Source organism: Delphinus delphis, chromosome 5 (genome assembly GCF_949987515.2).
Source record: "Delphinus delphis chromosome 5, mDelDel1.2, whole genome shotgun sequence".
Classification (NCBI taxonomy): Eukaryota; Metazoa; Chordata; class Mammalia; order Artiodactyla; family Delphinidae; genus Delphinus; species Delphinus delphis.
The window spans coordinates 102,124,203-102,142,360 of NC_082687.1; positions in this window are offsets into that span (position 1 = coordinate 102,124,203).

Here is an 18,158-nt window from a genome sequence, read left to right on the forward strand (position 1 = left end):
GAACCCACCTTGTGCGGGACCGAAGCACGTGGGCGGTGACCACCTGGGTGCAGTAAGTGCTAGGGCAGAGCAGGTGTGCACGGCAGAGAGCTAGAGGCCAGAGGCCTTTCTTTTCCAACCGTCACCCACCTGATCTGTAAAATGAAGCCAGCACCTTCCTCAGCGAGATAACACGTGCGAAGTGTTTTGGCGTTGCTTGGCTCCTAGAGACCAATGAAAGTTAGTTACCGTTGTTAATAATAACATTATTGTTAACATTCTTGTTATTAATTATGGTGGGGAAAGCTCTATAGAGAAGGCATCACACTGTAGAGAAGGCAGATTTGAAGAATGACTAGGAATTTATCAGATCGAGACAAGGACGAAAGAGTTTCACTGGTTTCTGTTCTTCCTCATGTATGGTTTTTAAATATACCATCTTAAGTCATAGTTATTTAAGTGGACTGAAAGTTAGCCAGTGAATTCTTTCTACATTTTGGTTCGAGGTTCAGATCTAATTCAAGATCTTTGATTTCATCATTTGTTTTCTTTTTTTCTAAAGAGGATGCACAATTAGAATATGTATTAAAATGTGGTTGTCAAAGAGTGATAGGCAAAATAAAAAATGATTTTCATAGCAAGATGTTATTTATCTTTTCACTCTTATTCTCTCATAAGTTGTGCACAATTGGGTTTCCCAGAGGCTGGGTGACTTGTGATATTGCAAAACACTGAATGCAAAACAGCTGTCTTCTATTAGGTCAAACTTTAAAAAGATTTGCACAAATGTAAAACAGTGCCATTCTCACTAAGTTGTTTTGGAAATGCTTTTTTTTTCCACAAAAATATACCACTTATGTTAATATGTAATGGGTTTATCTTTACTTTTAACTGAATGAATATTTCAAATTTTTGTTTAAATTTCGAATTCAGTAAATATCCATAGCTAAAACCCATATAAACGAAAGTTATTTTAGGGCCCTCAGTAATTTTTAAGAGTGTAAAGGAGTTCTGAGACCAGAAGTTTGACGCCCGCTGTGTTAAATGTATTTATCAGAAATAGATGTTAAGAAACTACATAGGTACCTGGAAGGAAGAAGGAAAGTGGTATTTAAAACCCACACTGTAGCCACTTCAGCCTTCCCTTATGAGGAAAATAAATTTTCATACAGCTTTCTTCCACCAACAGAGTAAGGGAGAGAGAATAAGACAGAAATTACTAAACCTCTGCCAATGATTCTGCCTTGCATAAGTGGCCCTTTGTCTTACCGAGACATTAATGAGTCTTTGGCTTATGCGAAGATAAGTCTGGGGCAGAGTAGAAAGAGAGCTAAATCACCCTGCATAATAAAATGAATGGGACTGAATTAAGGGTAAGAGGGAGGAACCAGAACCCAGGGAAGGGGCCAGGAAAGGAGATAGTAGCTCACTGGGTAGGGTTTTTGAGTGGGAGGGGACTGAGCTACGCCAAAGCTTCAGTGAGTAGTGTGTTTGGTGCGGTTGGGTTTTTTGGGTAAAAAGTTTGGGAGAAAGGTCTAAATCTTCTGTCTGCCTCTGCAAAGAGCAAAGAAGATTATGGAGATGAGACCCACGTGAGCTCAAAACATCAGGCTCTAAAACCACAAGTGACCACAAACACCTAAAACTCCTAGAAAAGTTACAAAGATCTTGAGGAGGCCCTTGGATGTCCCACAGACCATGGGATATGAGCTGTTGCATTTTTATTATTTTATTTTACTCTTCTAACCTCAAAGAGCAAGGTCACTTCAGTTGACCATGGACTAACGGGAAACCCCATAAAGCTGAGAGGGGATGTGGATAAAAAGGAAGAACAGAAGCATGGTGGGAGTGTATTACAAACTTCCAAGTTTGAAGTGGTACATAAACTACATTTCATTAGTAACAATGTTTCATTCATTAGGCTAGGCTCTCTACTCTTGAAAAACAGTAGGGCATATTGGAATTACGGAATAGAGTTCCCTATAACAGCACCCTCCTTACAATCAGGATAGATGTACGCAGCTTAGAATCATTTGGGGAGTCTCATGGAAGTCATTAAACGCAGCCTCCGCCAAAAAGAGGCTATATTGCCCAACCAGGTGCCCAAGCCATGACAGAACTGTGCTGTCAGTTAGAAATAGACATGTAGTTGTCAGCCACCGAGGTTTTGTCATCGTTGCCTCCTTTAGAGACGTTGGTTTTCTACCTGGGGAAAGTTGGTGTAAGCTGGTATTTGCTGTATGGAGGAGGGTGCCCAATGCCTGGAAGTGTGAATTCCTGCAGGCAGCATGGGGAGACCAGTTTTCTGGGTTCATGAAATCATGGACTTGCCACAATAATATAGTAACTGGAGACCCTCCTTGGTGGTCTGTTTCATTGTTCACTCATATTCACGGCTTCTCCTAGGGGAGGATTATAGTTCCTTGACCTATTGACAGCTACTTGACCAGGTGATTCCTTTTAACCGTGAAAAGTGACGTTTTGGTTCTGGGCAGCAAATTTAAGAGCTAACATGTGGTTCACTGTGCTCTCTTCTCCTTCTGCCCTGGCAACCTGTAATGTTCCATTGGGTCATCAACCTGGGTTCCCTGAGTAAAGATGACATGGAGCACAGCCAACTAAGGACGTGTGCTGGCAGTGAGAAGTAAACCTTCGCTCTACTTGTCCGTGGAGATTTGGGGTTGTTTGTTACTGCAGCATAATTATCTTATCCTGACTGATACACCACGTAACCAGAAATCTGCCAAAACAGACTATTGGGTACATTCACCAATTACCAACATTACAGTGTTATCTCTGAGTAGGTAAAGGATAGAGAGGAAGGAACTACTAGATTACACCTAGATCTAACCAATAGAAAAGACCTGGCTAGGAGCGTTAGAGTGACAGAAACCCTGGAAGGCCGGCCATGCCATGGTAGAATTCACAATGCAAGAGGAGAGGACTTGGAGAGCATGTGTTTTCACTTTAGAAAGTGGACCTAAAGAAATTCATAAAACAATTTTTTTTCTCAGGGGTTCTAAAAAGGACCATGACTCTAGGGATGGGAAGCTCAAAGAATAAACTTGTTCCTAAGGAGGAACCTAGCTAAAGAAATCAGGGTGATGGAGAAATTGAAACCCTTGTACACTGTTGGTCGGCATGCAGAATGGCGCAGTCACTATGGAAAACAATATGGAGTTTCCTCACAAAATTAGAGATAGAACTACCACATAATCCAACAATTCTGCTTCCTGGTATTTATCCAAAAGAATCAAAATTGGGATCTCAAAGAGATAGTTACACTTCCATGTTCATAATAGCAGTATTCACAAGAGTTCAGACATAGAAACATACTAAATGTCCATTGATGGATGAACAGATCAAAAAAAAAAAAGCACATAAAGTGGAATATTATTCAGCCTTCTTTTTTTTTGAAGGAAATCCTGCAATATACAACAACACAGATTAAACATGAGGACATTATGCTAAGTGAATGAGGCCATTCACAGAAGGATAGTACTGCATGATTCCACTTATATGAAGTATCTAAAATAGTCAAACTCATAGAAGGAGAGAGAAGAATAGTGGTTGCCAGGGGCTGGGGGAGGGGGAAATGGGGAGTTGCTAATTAAAAGGTATATAATTTCAGTTACACACGATAAATAGGCTTTTGAGACCAGCTGTACAACATTCTGCCTACAAATAACAATCTTCTTACAACCTATCACTCTGAAATCAACTCTGCTCCTCCCTCTTCCACATGTAAGGACCCTTGTGATTATACTGGGCTCACCCGGGAAGTCTGGGATAATCCCTGGAGGATTAATTTCAGCTGCAACCTCAGTTCCCCCTTGCCAAGTAACATATTCACACTTTCCAGGGATTAAGGCTTGGACATCTTTGGGGGGCTATTATTCTGCCTACCCCAGCGGGGTAGCTCCAACAGAAAGGAGGACTGATTATGAGCTAGGCAGACACCTCTTGCCTTGTCTTCCTGGATGAACAGAGAGATCCATCTATTCTTTTCCCATTTCTCAAACAATGTTTCCAGCCCTGCTCCTTGAAACATTCCAAGGGTCTAGAGAAATAAGGAAAATGGAGGATTTAAATTTAAATTTAAATCTAAAAAAAACAGAGGATTTAAATCCCTTAAAGGATTTAATCTAGCAGGAGGCTTTCAGATATCCAAAGTACCAAGATTTCCTCTGAAATCTTCTAGCCCCTTCCACCTCTCTTAAGGAAAGTATCCTACTTTGTTGAACCCATTTCAGAGGACTCAACTTGCAACAATGCAATCAACAGTTACCAGAGTTCAAGTCCTCTCTCTCCCCTCACCCCACAGCTTTGCAAGGTTAGTGCCACTTCCTCCCAGCACTCACTCCGTCCACCCCAGACGTTTGGTAAATCACTTCATTAAAACTCATTTAGTGGTTTCCCCAATGTAATGGTAGATATAAACTGCTCAGTACACACTTGGAAGCTTCCTCCAGAAAACTCGTGCTTCACTTTGTTGGCATGGCATCTTGGTTTCCAACCTGAATTTCCACCACCTTTGCTTTTCTGACAGTATCTTCTGTGATGAACGTGGCCGAATCCTCCACTTTTTATTGAGTTGGACAGCAAATCACAGAATAAATGCTTTCCCTCTCACTTTAAAAGGATTTAATGGGAAAATATTTTCTTACATCCTGTTTCAAGGGGAAAGTGTGATTTTAGGGGACGTTTTATAGTTCACAACAGGATATTGAAGGGTATTTGGTTTTGCTTAGTTTCTTATGACTGTGTTTCTCCAGCATGAAGTGGTGTTTTTTGTGATTATTTAGATAAGTCTGATTAAGGTACATAGACAGTCATAGAATTATGGAAATTTAAGATGGGAAAGGTCCTCAAATATCATCCAGGCCATTCCCCTCGTATTTCAGGTGAGAAAACAAGTGACTTGTCCAAGATCACACACTGAGTTAGTGGGAAAAAAATGAGATTTTATTCTTTATCCCTAAACTGTTCAGTGCCCCCCCAGACCAGCTTTTTGGTGGGAGTGGAGGTGGAGACGGGAGTGGGGGAGAGGCATTTATACAAAGGGACCCATGTGTTTCTATGTTTATATGTATCATATAAGAACTTTTGATTAGAGAATTGGGCTGACTAGTAAGTGTGGATTCGTGTGTGTTATATCCATCCATCCATCCATCCATCCATCCAGGCAGGTAGATTCCAAACACATTTTCAGTGTCTACTCAATAAGTGGCACTGTGCTAGGTGCTGAAAAGATAAAAACAAAGGGGAAATCCCCACCTTGGAAAAGGTAAAAAACTAATGGGGCAGATAAGTGTATATATAGACAGTTAAGCACAATAACAGAGTTTGGTTTTTTTTAAATGACATCTCTGAAGAGTGAAATTTTTAAGAAGATTTATGTATCACTAGCCCACTCTCCAGGGATAGGAAAAGATCAGCATGAATGAGAAAGGGGACACAACTACAGGAATAGAACTGTAGAGAGTATGTTCTGGTGGTCCTTTCTGGCCATTTCAGTCATCCCAGTCTTGATGGGACTGTGCAAAGCTGGAATGAGGTCTTAGCCTGTTATTGTGGCAACAGCCTGGGCTCTGAGTCTGACAGTCTCACGTTCAAATCCCAGTGTGAATTAAACATAAAAAATATCTATCCAACAGGGCTTTGGAAGTGTGAGAGGAGCTGATCTATATAAAGTGTATAAGGCAGCATCTGGCACAGAGCTAAGAATGGAAGTACAGCCATTGTGGCAATAGGTCGTTGAGGATTAAACTTCATGGCTGGTGGTGTCGGGGCATCTGGAGGTGGTGGAGAGTCTTCTTCAAGTATCGGAAGGAGACTTGGTTCACTTTCTGGTCTCTGCATCACCCAACTAATGTGTGCTGTGCAAGGGTGAATAAAGGCTGAGACGGTACCTTGGATCAGAGTAGGGGTTAAAGGAAGAACTTAGAAAGTAATTGGACACCGTGGTTTGGGTCAGTCTCAGAGAATGTTTCTGGGAGTTGGAGTATTTATTCTGGAAAAGAGAAGACTTAGGGGATGGATGAAATAAAGGTCCTCGAGTGTATGAACCAGTGGATGGAGACCAGCTGTTCCCTATTTCTGTTTTGGACAGAATGAGAGGAAACGAGCTTACAGTGAAGCAGGAGGGATTGAGGCTAAACATCAAGAAGTATTTCCTGGATGTGGGTGTCACTGAACTTGGGAATGATTTACCAAAAGGTGTTTAATATCAGGACAATGGCTTTTCAGGCCACGGACCTTTGCGTGTGGGAGCATTGGCTACACGTAGGGATGGCTACACTCGCAAGCTCTTTCCAAACGGAGGAATCCCATGTCACTCACAGAATCCTTTAACAGGAGAACACGAGTGTCAGCCAACCCCAAACCACTGTCCTAGACCTTGGCCTGTTGTAAGAAACAATTGTGCTACTAACCTCCAGCAATCTGCCGTTCGACATTCCACAAATACCACGATTGCTTATGTAGGCTACTCCAGTGACCAAACACCTCCCCTCTCTGAAATTTATTAAGAAATTCTCTGTAGGGCTTCTTTCAACAAAAGTACGTTTAATAAAGTTTGGAATTTCCTCACAACACATTTATTCCTGTTGATGTATTTTTAGGTCTCCATTATCACTTGTCTTCACCTTTCTTTGCCTTGTAGGCATAAGGCAGGCCAGCCCAGCAGGATTCCAAAAGTTATCAATAACCAGGAATTGACCACACTGCTGGAGTTCTCCCCAACCCTCTCATGAAAGCCAAGTTTCTCACTACTAATTTAGGAAGACTTTAAGCCAGCCACCGGTTTTAATAATAGTTCATCAAAAAGGCAGGCAAATTACAGCTCTAAGTTAAAATTTGAACATAAAAGTCTCACTGTGAGCTTCAGTGTTGGAATAATTTTGAGTTATTTCCCCCCAAAAGTAGGCTTGATGGGTTAGGTTTGTGTTTTAAGTGATTTAAAGTCGAGTGGCTATAATCTGGAAGAGGTTTTTAAGAAAGAACCTGTATCATTCAATCATTCAGTAGTTAACACTCCCCCAAAGTGTTTTGTTGGAAATGTCGAATTCATTATAATAATCCACTAATTTAATTTACAAAGTCCCTAATTGTAACCAAAGGACTTTCACGTGTTGGATGCCTCCTGTCAGACCCACAGGACTCTGCTGGTTACGAAGGAGCCCAGGCTGGCCCTCCCTCCCCTGTTGTCGAAGGAGGAGTCGTGGTTTCCATAACTGAACAGACTAGAAAAATATTCTCATCGTCCTCTACTTCAGGTTCTTACCCACACATGGCTGACAAAGGGAGGAAAGGCAGAGGCAGCTGCTTTACCCATGGTCGGCCCAGCCCCCGTAGCCAGCCAGACCTTAGCTCTCATTTCTATGGCAGCCCGATGGCCACCCTCCTGGGTCTGCAGAGAGACCTCCCTTCAGACCTTCTTTCTGTCCTTCCCTCCCTGACTCCTTGGTCTATTGAAGCCCTGGAGGTCCCCTTGGCTCCTCCCTTTTCTTGGGCTGTCATTCATCTTTGCTAGTGGGGCTCATGCAAGGACTTAAGGGAGGTCTCCTCTGCCCCACTGGCGGGATGGTGTAAACAATGGTCAGATGTTTCATTCATGCTTCCGGTATGAGCTCTGCCACCTCTTTCTCTACGTCATGTCTTCCTCCTCTTCCACCTTGAGTTGTAGTCCCTTCATTTGTCTTAGCCTTGGGGAGTGTAGGTTCCAGGAAATGCAGGATGGGCATGAAGATGGACATCCATTCCCCACAAGTAGATGAACGGAAATTTCTGGCTTGGGTGACTCATTGCCATTAATAGAGATAAAGGAGAAGGATGATGGCGGTGATGATGGTAAATCCTTACGTACTACTTACTAGCTTACTTACTTACAAGCACTATTTTAAGTGTTTTATGGGCAATAAGTCACACAATCCTATGAGGGAGGTCATCTTATCATTCCCATTTTGTAGATGTGAAAAACCAAGGTACAGAATGGTTAAGACACTTGCCTAAAGTCACACAGCTAGTAAGTAAAGAGCAGAAGTGGAGCCCAAGCAGCCCAGCTCCAAAGTCTGAAATGCCTCCCATGGAGAGATCAGTCATGCCAGAAGTGCTTGTGGGCCAGACAGGCAGAAGTGCAGAGTAGCTGCAGGAACTCTGGCTTTGAGACCAGAGGTGGACTCAAACAGATTTAGGGGCCATCTCTACCCCTGGGCTCCTGGCCTGGCCAGATCTCTCCACTGGGCCACCCTTCCAGCTCTGCCTTGCTGGCTGGACCAACATCCTCTCTTTTCTCCATTTCACTGACTCTCACCCATGCATCCTTCTTATTAAGCCACCCAATCCCACCCCAGGCATCTCCAGGCTTAGTGTATATTTCCTGCCCTTGGAGTTACTACGGGTGCCAAGCGTTCTGCTGCACCGTTACTCTGTTGCCTGCACATCAAACTTCTGGCTCCCTTTCACATCGGCATCCCCAAAGTTCACATTTACGTACAGCATCCCTAAGAGGAATTTGATTTACAGTTAAAAAATAGATGTAGTGACAATAGCCATCTCCTTGGGAAGGAGCGTTTTCACCAGACGGCTTGTTTTCCTCTATCCTGCTCTGCTCCATCTCTGCTCCAGCTCATGGAGCTGGAAAGCATGAGGGCCCCATTCAAAGAATAGAATTTACATGAAATAGTTTCCAACTTTATTAAGGGAGCAGACAGCAAAAGAAAACCCGCAATTAAGGAGTTTTTGCACGCATTCAAAGTCTTTCCACTGACTGAAGTATCATCTTCCTGAATTAATGAGGTCTGGCAAAAACTGTAGTGCAGGAGTGTGCTCCACTTTTCAAGACTTCGGGGTTTACCATCCCGGGTGGGGCAGGCAGCTGACATGGAGACCAATTTGTTTTGTTAGGATGTGTTGCCAGACTGAAATTGCCAGGCTGATACTGTAGGTGCAGACAGAGAAGGAGCCTATGTGTGCAACTAACTATGACCCATCAATTTCACTCACTATCCATCATTTAGCTCACTCTCTAACCATCCACCCACTTAATACTTATATCCTACCTTGTTTGCAAAAGCATTTGAAAAAGGTAGCCAGAGATCTGGACCCAAGAACAACTAGGGGAAGAAGGGGTTGGGCAGGTAGCAGGTAAAGCCCAAGATGAGCTTCGCTCGGACCAAAGGCCACTGTCCCCTGAGTAGCGTGTGACACGAGAGATCGGTGGCTTTGGAGTCAGGCACGGCTGGTTTTGAATCCTAACTCATTCAGTTACCACCATTGACTAGTTCCTTCATCTTATTTCTTTGTTTTTGAACATCAGAATCATACTTAACCATTGGGATGTTGGTAGATTAACTAGTACTGTTAATAATGTGCTCCTTATGTGACACCTGTCATTGAGGAAGCAACTATTTTGCTCCTTCTCTGAGTATTTACTGAGCACCTACTATGGGTCAGGCACTGCTTTAGCTGCAGGAACTATGATAGGGGATGGATAGCCCTGCTCTCATTGAAATTTCTTCAAGCACTTTTTTGCCTTTTGCTCATTAAAAACCCTTACACAAGGCATAAGATCAATACATAATTTTTCTAAACCTTGGAGAACAAATCAAGCAAAAGAAAGAGTACCAAGACCCAGAATCTGAGAGACACATGCTCATGCGATTTCTTTACAAAAAAGTAACAAGAGGTTTTGCTATTTGTTGTTTGTTTTTTAGGAAACTTACAACTGTTTATAGAACAGCAAAAGTAAATACAACCTGATGTTTCAGCTTCAGGCATAATATTCCAGACATTTCTGAAACCCACAGAGGGTAGTTTTTACTTCTCCAGAACGTCTCCCTACCCCCTACCCCCATCTGCCTTCCTTTTTCCTCCAGTGGAATAATATACACAAACTTTACTTAAGAATATTGTATGAAAGACAGGCCAGCGTAGAAAACACATTCCTAACAAAGTCTAAAGAGTGCAGGATTCATTCACTCATTCCTTGGACAAATGTTTATTAACAGGTACTGTTCAACCAATACTGTGTAAGTGTTCGGGGCAAAATGGTATGAAACAAATGAAGCCAGGCTTCAGGGAAGAGAGGCTGTTACACATACACCAGGCAGAGACAGGAAAAACACAGCACAATGAATGCTCTTAATGAAGTGGTGCACGGGGAGAGGGGGCAGGGGGGTGGCGTGGTGTTTCTTCTTGGGCGTCGGGAGAGGGGAGTACACCTTCCGGGAGCGAACAGACCTTACACTGGCCACTCTTCCCTTCTCTTGGGGAATCACCGATGAAAGAGAAATAAAGTCTGAGAGGTGGAGATGGTGAGGGCTTTACTACCTAGACTTAGAGAATAAGATTCTCAGGACGTCGATCTTAGCATCTATTCCCAAGCCTTCATTGGATGCTTGGATCTCTCCCGGAAAACTCCAGCAAGGGGCCATCTATTCTGCATCAAAATACTCTCATGGATGGGGAACTCTACCGGAGAGCTCTTTCTGTTTTGCTCCAATTTGTTCATTCAGCAAATATTTACGGAGCTGCAAACGTATTTGCCTGGCTCGGCAACGGGTACTGGGAACATCAAAGTGAATCAGACACAACCCCTGCTCTCCAGCTGCCCCCATCCTTCCTGCTTTTTTTTTTTTAATTTAATTTTTATTTTTGGCTGTGTTAGGTCTTCGTTACTGTGTGCGGGTTTTTCTCTAGTTGCTGCGGTGCGCAGTCTTCTCATTGCGGTGGCTTTTCTTGTTGCAGAGCACGGGCTCTAGGCCCGCGGGCTTCAGTAGTTGTGGCACGTGGGCTCAGTAGCTGTGGCTCGCGGGCTCTAGAGCGCAGGCTCAGTAGCTCAGTAGCTGTGGCGCACGGGCTTAGTTGCTCCGCCGCATGTGGGATCTTCCCAGACCAGGGCTCGAACCCGTGTCCCCTGCATTGGCAGGCGGATTCTTAACCACTGCGCCACCAGGGAAGCCCCGTTCCTGCTTTTTTTTGAGGCCACATCTTCTGCCCTGCTTTCCCCGTTCCCTCTCCTGTCACGTGGCTTTTCCTTCGGTCACCATTTGCCCGTGTTTCTTCCCAGAACTGAGCCCTAGACTTCAGGTGTGGTCTGACTCTCATGCCTCTGTTGTCTCCCGTTCTGAAAACTGTGCTTGTATTAGAGCGGCTCAGAAGCTCATTAATGTTTTGGCAGACAGCTCCTACCGCTGACTCACAGGAGCTGCTGGCTACCAGCCCTCCCCTGCTTGCTCTCCCTCCCCCATCCCCCATCCCCATCCTCCTGTTTGTCCTCTAGGCAATTAAGCCTTGCCTTCCCCATCTCCCCCCTGTGTGGGGCAATTCTGGACACCTGCCCTTGTTACACTTAGTCTTATTACGTTAGTACCCTTGTTGTAGCTTCTTGAACTTTCGAATCTTGCTCCTGTTACCCAAGAAGACCTCAAAAGCTCTGCATCTCCTGTGAGAGTGTGTGCGTGTCTGTGCATATACACACTAGGGTTCAGCTCTGAGGAGACCACCTGTGAGTTTCTGAACACTCCTTTGTCAATGCGGTTCATTCATACACAAATGTTTCATTCTGCCACATTTATTCAACATCCCCTAATGAAACTTCTGTTCTTTGAGAACTTTTTGCCTAGGTATTACAGAGAAAGTGGAAGCAAAGTAATCCATACTAAGGAGTAAATGGTTAATAGTTTACACTCTTCTTCACCACCCAGGGTGTTTGCTTGTTAACCCAAATGCAAACCTTATTGGTGAAAAAGCAGATGGTACTATCAGGAGCAAGTGGAGGTTTGTTTTAAATTGTACCGTTCGGCTAACTGTGATGGGGAACTTTCAGTGTACCACTCAACCCTCTCCTCTGTTGGAGCTTCTAGAAAAGGAGGCTGGCTACCCCCAGGATCCAGAAATGTTCAGAGAATCCTCCGCGTTGCATTCTGTTCATCCCCATTGTCCACCAGTAAACTGCATTGAGTTCAGAAACACTGTGGTGACCCCAGAACCCTAAGATTCTCGTATCTTTTTCCAGCCTCAACTCACAAATTTCTCTGTTGTTATTGGATGGAGGTGGCAGACTTTGGCTCAAATCTCTGTTTCTCAAAGCAATTTCTTGCCAAGACCACACCTGGATAAGTAAAACTCCAACTTACTGTGCTGGGGTAAGTGCAGATTGACTGGGGTCTGCTTCTCAGGAGTCTGGGTAGAATTGGAGAAGCAGAGTCTTAGCAGATCCAGCTCTGGAAAAAATTCTTATGTGGTAATAATGCCACTTTCTCATAGGATTAGTACAAAGATTAAATGGCATGATGGCTATAAAAGGCTTAGCACAGGGCCAGGCTTGTAGTAAGTGTTTGTAGGTATTGTATTACTTTGGAAAGCTAATACAGAACACAATACCCAAAATCCTCCTAATAGCAGTTTAAATAGGAAGGGGAGTTATTTTCCTCACATAGTAATCAATTATAAAAAATGTACCACACTAATGCAAAATGTACTAATAGGGGAAAATCAGTGGGGGCAGGGATGATGGAGGGAGTATATGGGAACTCTCTGTACTTTCTGCTCAATTTTTCTGTAAACCCAAAACTACCCCCCCCAATAATACCTATTTAGAAAAAAAAAGAGATAATAAAGTGCTATAAGAGAGGTCTGAACAAAGTATTGTGATAGTATAGAGAAAGCAGTAATTAACTTTCCGAGGGCACACTGAGAAACGTTTCCAGAGGAGGTGGATTTGGTTTGAACAGAATCTTGAAGGGTAAGTAGAAATTCACCAGATAAAGCGAGAAGAAATGTGTGTATCAGGTGTATCACACCTGTACAAAGGTGTCTTTGTCAGGATCATTGTCTGATGTGTCCACTGATGTATGTCTCAAGTATCTAGAGTTCTGCCTGCCACAGAGGAAGAGCTCAATGAATATTTATTGAATGAATGAGTGGTAACTTGGCAGGACCTGGCAAAATAGCATTCTATTTCCTAGCAAGGTGCAGAGATTATCAAAAGTGTGATAGGTACTTATTTTATAAACTTCCCATCCTATCCATCCTTAATGGCTAAAAGGATATCCAGTATTTCCAGTTGCTCTGGGGCTGGGGAAAGGGCATCCTCTCCATGTTGATGCTAGTGCTCTGAAGGTAATTCAGTGCCAAAGGAGGGATTGGATTGTCAGGGACAGAAACTTGCTTACAGTATACATTTATAAACGAGCAAAAGCAAATCTGGAAATGTCGCATTTCAAGACTGTTTCTCAGCCTTGAGCAAACGGCCTGTGGACTGGATCATACTCAAGTGGAACTGGCCGCCTTGGCCAAATGAGAAACCTGTCTCCAGGAAGGCATTTGAAGCAAAGGCTGAGCCCAAGCGGGAGAGAGAAGTCCCACCCCTGTGGGCATGGCCCAGTCCCCAGAGGCCGACAGAAATCCCAGATACAAAGCACTAAAGCGACCTGTACCCAGAGCAAAGAGGAAACGATTTGGAATCCAGCCTCTGTCCTCAGGGGCTTACCTCTCCAGGCTTCAGGCAGAGCCTGTGTTCTTTCTTCCTGATCTTTCACCTCTTGACATCTCCAGTTCCAAGACTTGAGCGAACGACTTCATAACTTGGTCAGTGTTGTATTTTTTGTTTATCTTCCCGAGTACTAACTGTGGCCACACACCGTGCTAGGGACTTACAGAGCACTCCACACTGACCAACCACATTGTGCCAGGACTTTTCTAGGCCTTGGGGGTAGAAGGAAAAACAAAAGAGTCCCCGCCCCCAGGGAGCTTATGTGCTAGTGAGGAAATGAGCCATAGACAGGGAAACCCATGTTAAAATGTCAAGTAGTGAAAAGTACTGTGAGAAAAGATAACCAGGTAAAGGGATACAGGTGACTGACCTGAATGAGGAGCTATTTTCATAGGTCTCTTGGATGGGGCACCTGTGAGCAGAGACCTTGGATACAGCGAGGAGAGGGCTGTATGGAAATCTGGAGAGCCACACTCCAAGCAAAGGGAACAGCTAGTGCAAAGGCCCAGAGGCAGGAGAGTCCTTGGCACACTGTAGAAACATCCAGGAAGCCAGTGTGTCTGAAACACAGTGAGGCATGAGGACATGGGTAAAGGATGTGTAGGACAAACAGACCAGGGTCAGAACTTTGTTTATTCCAAAGGTGATATGGAAGCAATAAATGGTCTGAGCAGTGAAGTGATATGACCTGATATATTACACACACACACATGCTCACACTCACACATACACATGTATATATACATGCACACAAAAGAATTCTCAAGTTTACAGAAAAGTTGAAAGTATAGTACAAAGAATTTTTTTTCCTCAGCCATCTGAAAGTTGTCAGTATGATCCCTGGTCACCCCTGAATACTTCAGTGTGTATTTCCAGAGACCAACCACCAGATTCATGAAGTGCATATCGTGCATTTCTGCATCTAGTCCTCAGACCACACTCAAGTTTCACCCTTTGTCCCAATAACGTCCTTTATGGCAAAAGGCTCCCATTTAGAGTCACACCTTACCTTTAGATGTCAAGCCCCTTTTCGTCTCTTTCAGTCTTCCCTTGATCTTCATGACCTTTACTGTTTTGAAGATTACAGGCCAGACATTTTATAGAACATACCTCATCTAGGTTTGTTGTGGCCCAAAGGAGCTGGTTGTTTACTGGGTGGGGCAGACACATGAGTGAGAAGAACAATAGAGTGTCTTCTGGGCCAGGACGTGGCACCCCACTGTGAGTTACTGTAGCTAATGCTGTCAGTGCTCTTCCCAGAGACCCCCTACACCTTGAGCCCCCAGACAACACAGCTGCCCTTTACTGGCTCTGCCTGCCCATCCCCCAAGCTTCTGTGTGCTCTGCTCTTAAAGACTGACACCTGCAGCCTTCTTCAAGGAACTACCCTGGGATGCTAGAAATGTCTTCTGCACTGGCAGCGATGGCCAACAAACAGTTCCTGTAAGTGTGTCTCTCCGAGCCCTGCCTCCCCCCATCCCCAGTAGCCAAAGACTGACAGGTAGGAGCGTCCATGTTCCTTACTTTGCAGGCAGAATAAATTGAGAGGTGTAATTTGTTTATTTATTTAACTAATTTTTTACGAGCTTCATTTATTTACTTATTTTAGATTTCACATATAAGTGAGACCATAGAGTATTTGTCTGTCTCTGTCTGACTTATTTCACTTAGCATAATGCTCTGGAGGTCCATCCATGTTGTCATAAATGCCATATTTCATTGTTTTTATGGCTGAATAATGTTCCATTGTTATGTATGTACTTTATCTTCATCCATTCATTAATGGACATTTAGGTTGTCTTGGCTATTGTGAATTATGCTGCAATGAACATGGGAGTGCATATATCTTTTCGAATTAGTGTTTTCATTTTCTTCAGATAAATGCCCAGGAATGGAATTGCTGGATTGTATAATAATCCTATTTTTAATATTTTCAGAAATCTCCCTGCTGTTTTCCACAGTGGCTGCACCAATTTACATCTCCACCAGTAATGCATTAGGGCTCCCTTTTCTCGCAGCCTCACCAACACTTGTTACTGCTTGTCTTTTTGATAATAACCATTCTGACAGGTGTGGGGTGACATCTTATTGTGGTTTTGATTTGCATGTCCCTAATGATTAGTGATGTGGAGCATCTTTTCAGGTACCTGTTGGCCATCTGTCTGTCTTCTTTGGAAACGTGTCTATTCAGAACATCTACCCATTTTTTAATTGGATTGTTTGATTTTTTGCTATTGAGTTGTATGAGTTCTTTGTATATTTTGGATATTAATCCATTATCAGGCATGACTTGCAAACATTTCTCCCATTCAGCTTTTCGTTGTGCAAATGCTTTTTAGTTTGATGTAGTCCCAATTGTTTACTTTTGCTTTTGTTGCTTTTGGTGTCAGATTCAAAAACTCATCACCAAAACCGATGTCAGGGAGTTTATGGAGGTGGAATTAATCCTCAAGAGCTCCCTGCAAGATTAAGTAAGACTGGGACTTTGCCTAACCTGGCATCCTTTCTTTCCCTGCCCTGTTCTGCTTCCCCCACTCCCCTACTGCTTTTTCCTAGGAGCACTTCCTTAATAAATCCCTTGACCACTAATTCTCACCTCAAGGTCAGCATCTGGGAAACCTGGTCCAGGATTCACCTACCCAATACTTATCCTCCCTCCTGCCTCTCTCACTGGGGGAGATATGTGGTCCAGTCAGGATTCCAAGCAGCCACTCTCTTGTTCCAGAGCTCCTGTGCTAAACCAGGAAAACTCTGAAGGCAGGGGAAGAGACTTCTCATGAGGGTGAGTTGAGCAGGGCCTCGGGGGTGGGGGGGATGGGTGGGAGTTCATTAAGTAGAAAATGGAGAGAAGAGCCTTCCAAGGACAAGGAACAGCACGTGGGTTGATGGAAAAGACCAAGGAGCTGGGAGGTGGTCAGTGGGTGGGAAAAGACTGAAGTAGGTGAAGTGCGTGAGTGCTGGCTTGGTCTCCCCGTCTCCACCACGTCTCCGTTTGAGAGTGACCACCTCCCCAGGCCCCCAACACGCACAAACACACACACACACACACCAGCTGTCCTGAAACCGTGCGCATCCCTGCCCATCCAGCGAGGCCCGGTGCGCTAATTTACTCCCAGCGCGTAATTCTTCTGGGCAGCCTCAAGGATTTCTGGGCAGCCACAAAGATTCCTTTGGTCTCAGAAATGGCCAAAAGGTGTGTGTGTGTGTGTGTGTGTGGAGGGGCTGTTTTATTTACAAAAAGAAAATCTTGAAGATAATTACGCACTCTACTTGACTCTGAAATGGACAAAAAGCGTGTCATTATTGGCCCCCTTGGGGTAAGGCGTCCTCCCACCTCCCACCGAAGGAGCTGATGTTCACTGCGAGCCCCAACACCGGCGCCCCCTCGGTGTCCCGGGCGCGGCGGGGTAGGGATGGCCACCGCGCCCTGTCGGACAGTCTGGCCCTGTAGCTCGACGGGCACGGCCCCGCGGGGATCGCCTTCGGAGCTGGACTGTTGCGCACACTTTGAAGTGCGGCCGGGCCTAATGAAGGGCTTGCTGGGCCGCGGGATCAAGTGTCAGCGCCGCCGCGAGACGCAGCTGGGCGGACAAAGGGCGCTCGGCTGCCTCGCGGCGCGGAGCGGGACAAAGGTGGAGACGAGCACGCGGCAGGGGCCAGCGGGTGGCCGCGCCTGCCCCGCGCGCCCCCGCCCGGCTCCCCGGCGCCCGTTCGCCGTCCCCGAGTTCCCCCAAGCGCCTCCCGGGCGCGGGAGTGCAGCGCCAGCCGGTCCAACCACAGCCAGGACTCGCCTCTACCCAGACCTGGCCCGAACCAAATTTTGGTGACGGTGTGACCTTCGGTTTCTCTTACGGCGTGTGAAATTCCCACTGAGTGCAGTGCTTTCTTTGCACTGTAATAGTAAAGACTGAAAGCGCCTACCTGCCAGGCACTCTTCTAAATCCTTTAGCGTTTATTACCCCGTTTCCTCCTCCCCCAAACTCCTCGAGCTGGGAGGATGGTTAGCTCCGTTCTACAGATAAAGGAAACGAGGCACGAAGGAACTGCGCCACCAGTCTGCAGAACTGGAAGTGGTGCTGCCAGACTGGCTGGCCTGAGTCCCCGACAGATCGTATTTTCATATTTGGTATTTTGCTCATCTGCCTTTTTTGGTGTGTGCATTAATTTTGTTTTAAAAAAATATATTGCATTAAAATGTTATCTTGGATACCCAGGTTTTGGCGCCCATTAAATTTTGCCTCGCAGACAAGTGAGGGAAGTACTACCCAGGTGGTATCCACTCCCCTCTACTGCCTGGCATGGATTCTTACAGCAGACTCCCGCAGTTGGGATTAATGACTCCCCTGGATATTTCAGAAGGGGAAAAACCGAAGCTCAGAGTTGGTAAGTGACTTGCCCAAGGATTTCTGCCAGGCTAGTCAGCCACCAGCCCTGAGCTAGTTAGCATACCAAGTTATGGTAACTTGCAGGCCCTTAGGTACCTCTGTTTTGAAGGTCCCAGCTCTCATCATAGCGAACTCTTAAAAAGAGCAACATCCCACACATTACATAGAACTTTATGATAAAATTTTTGAAAGGATTTTTTCATGATTTTAATTTTGCTTTACTTGGTTACAAGGCCCTAATTTATAATGGCTGCAATTTCTTAGGATTGACTGGGCGAACTGGGAAGTTCTTGCAA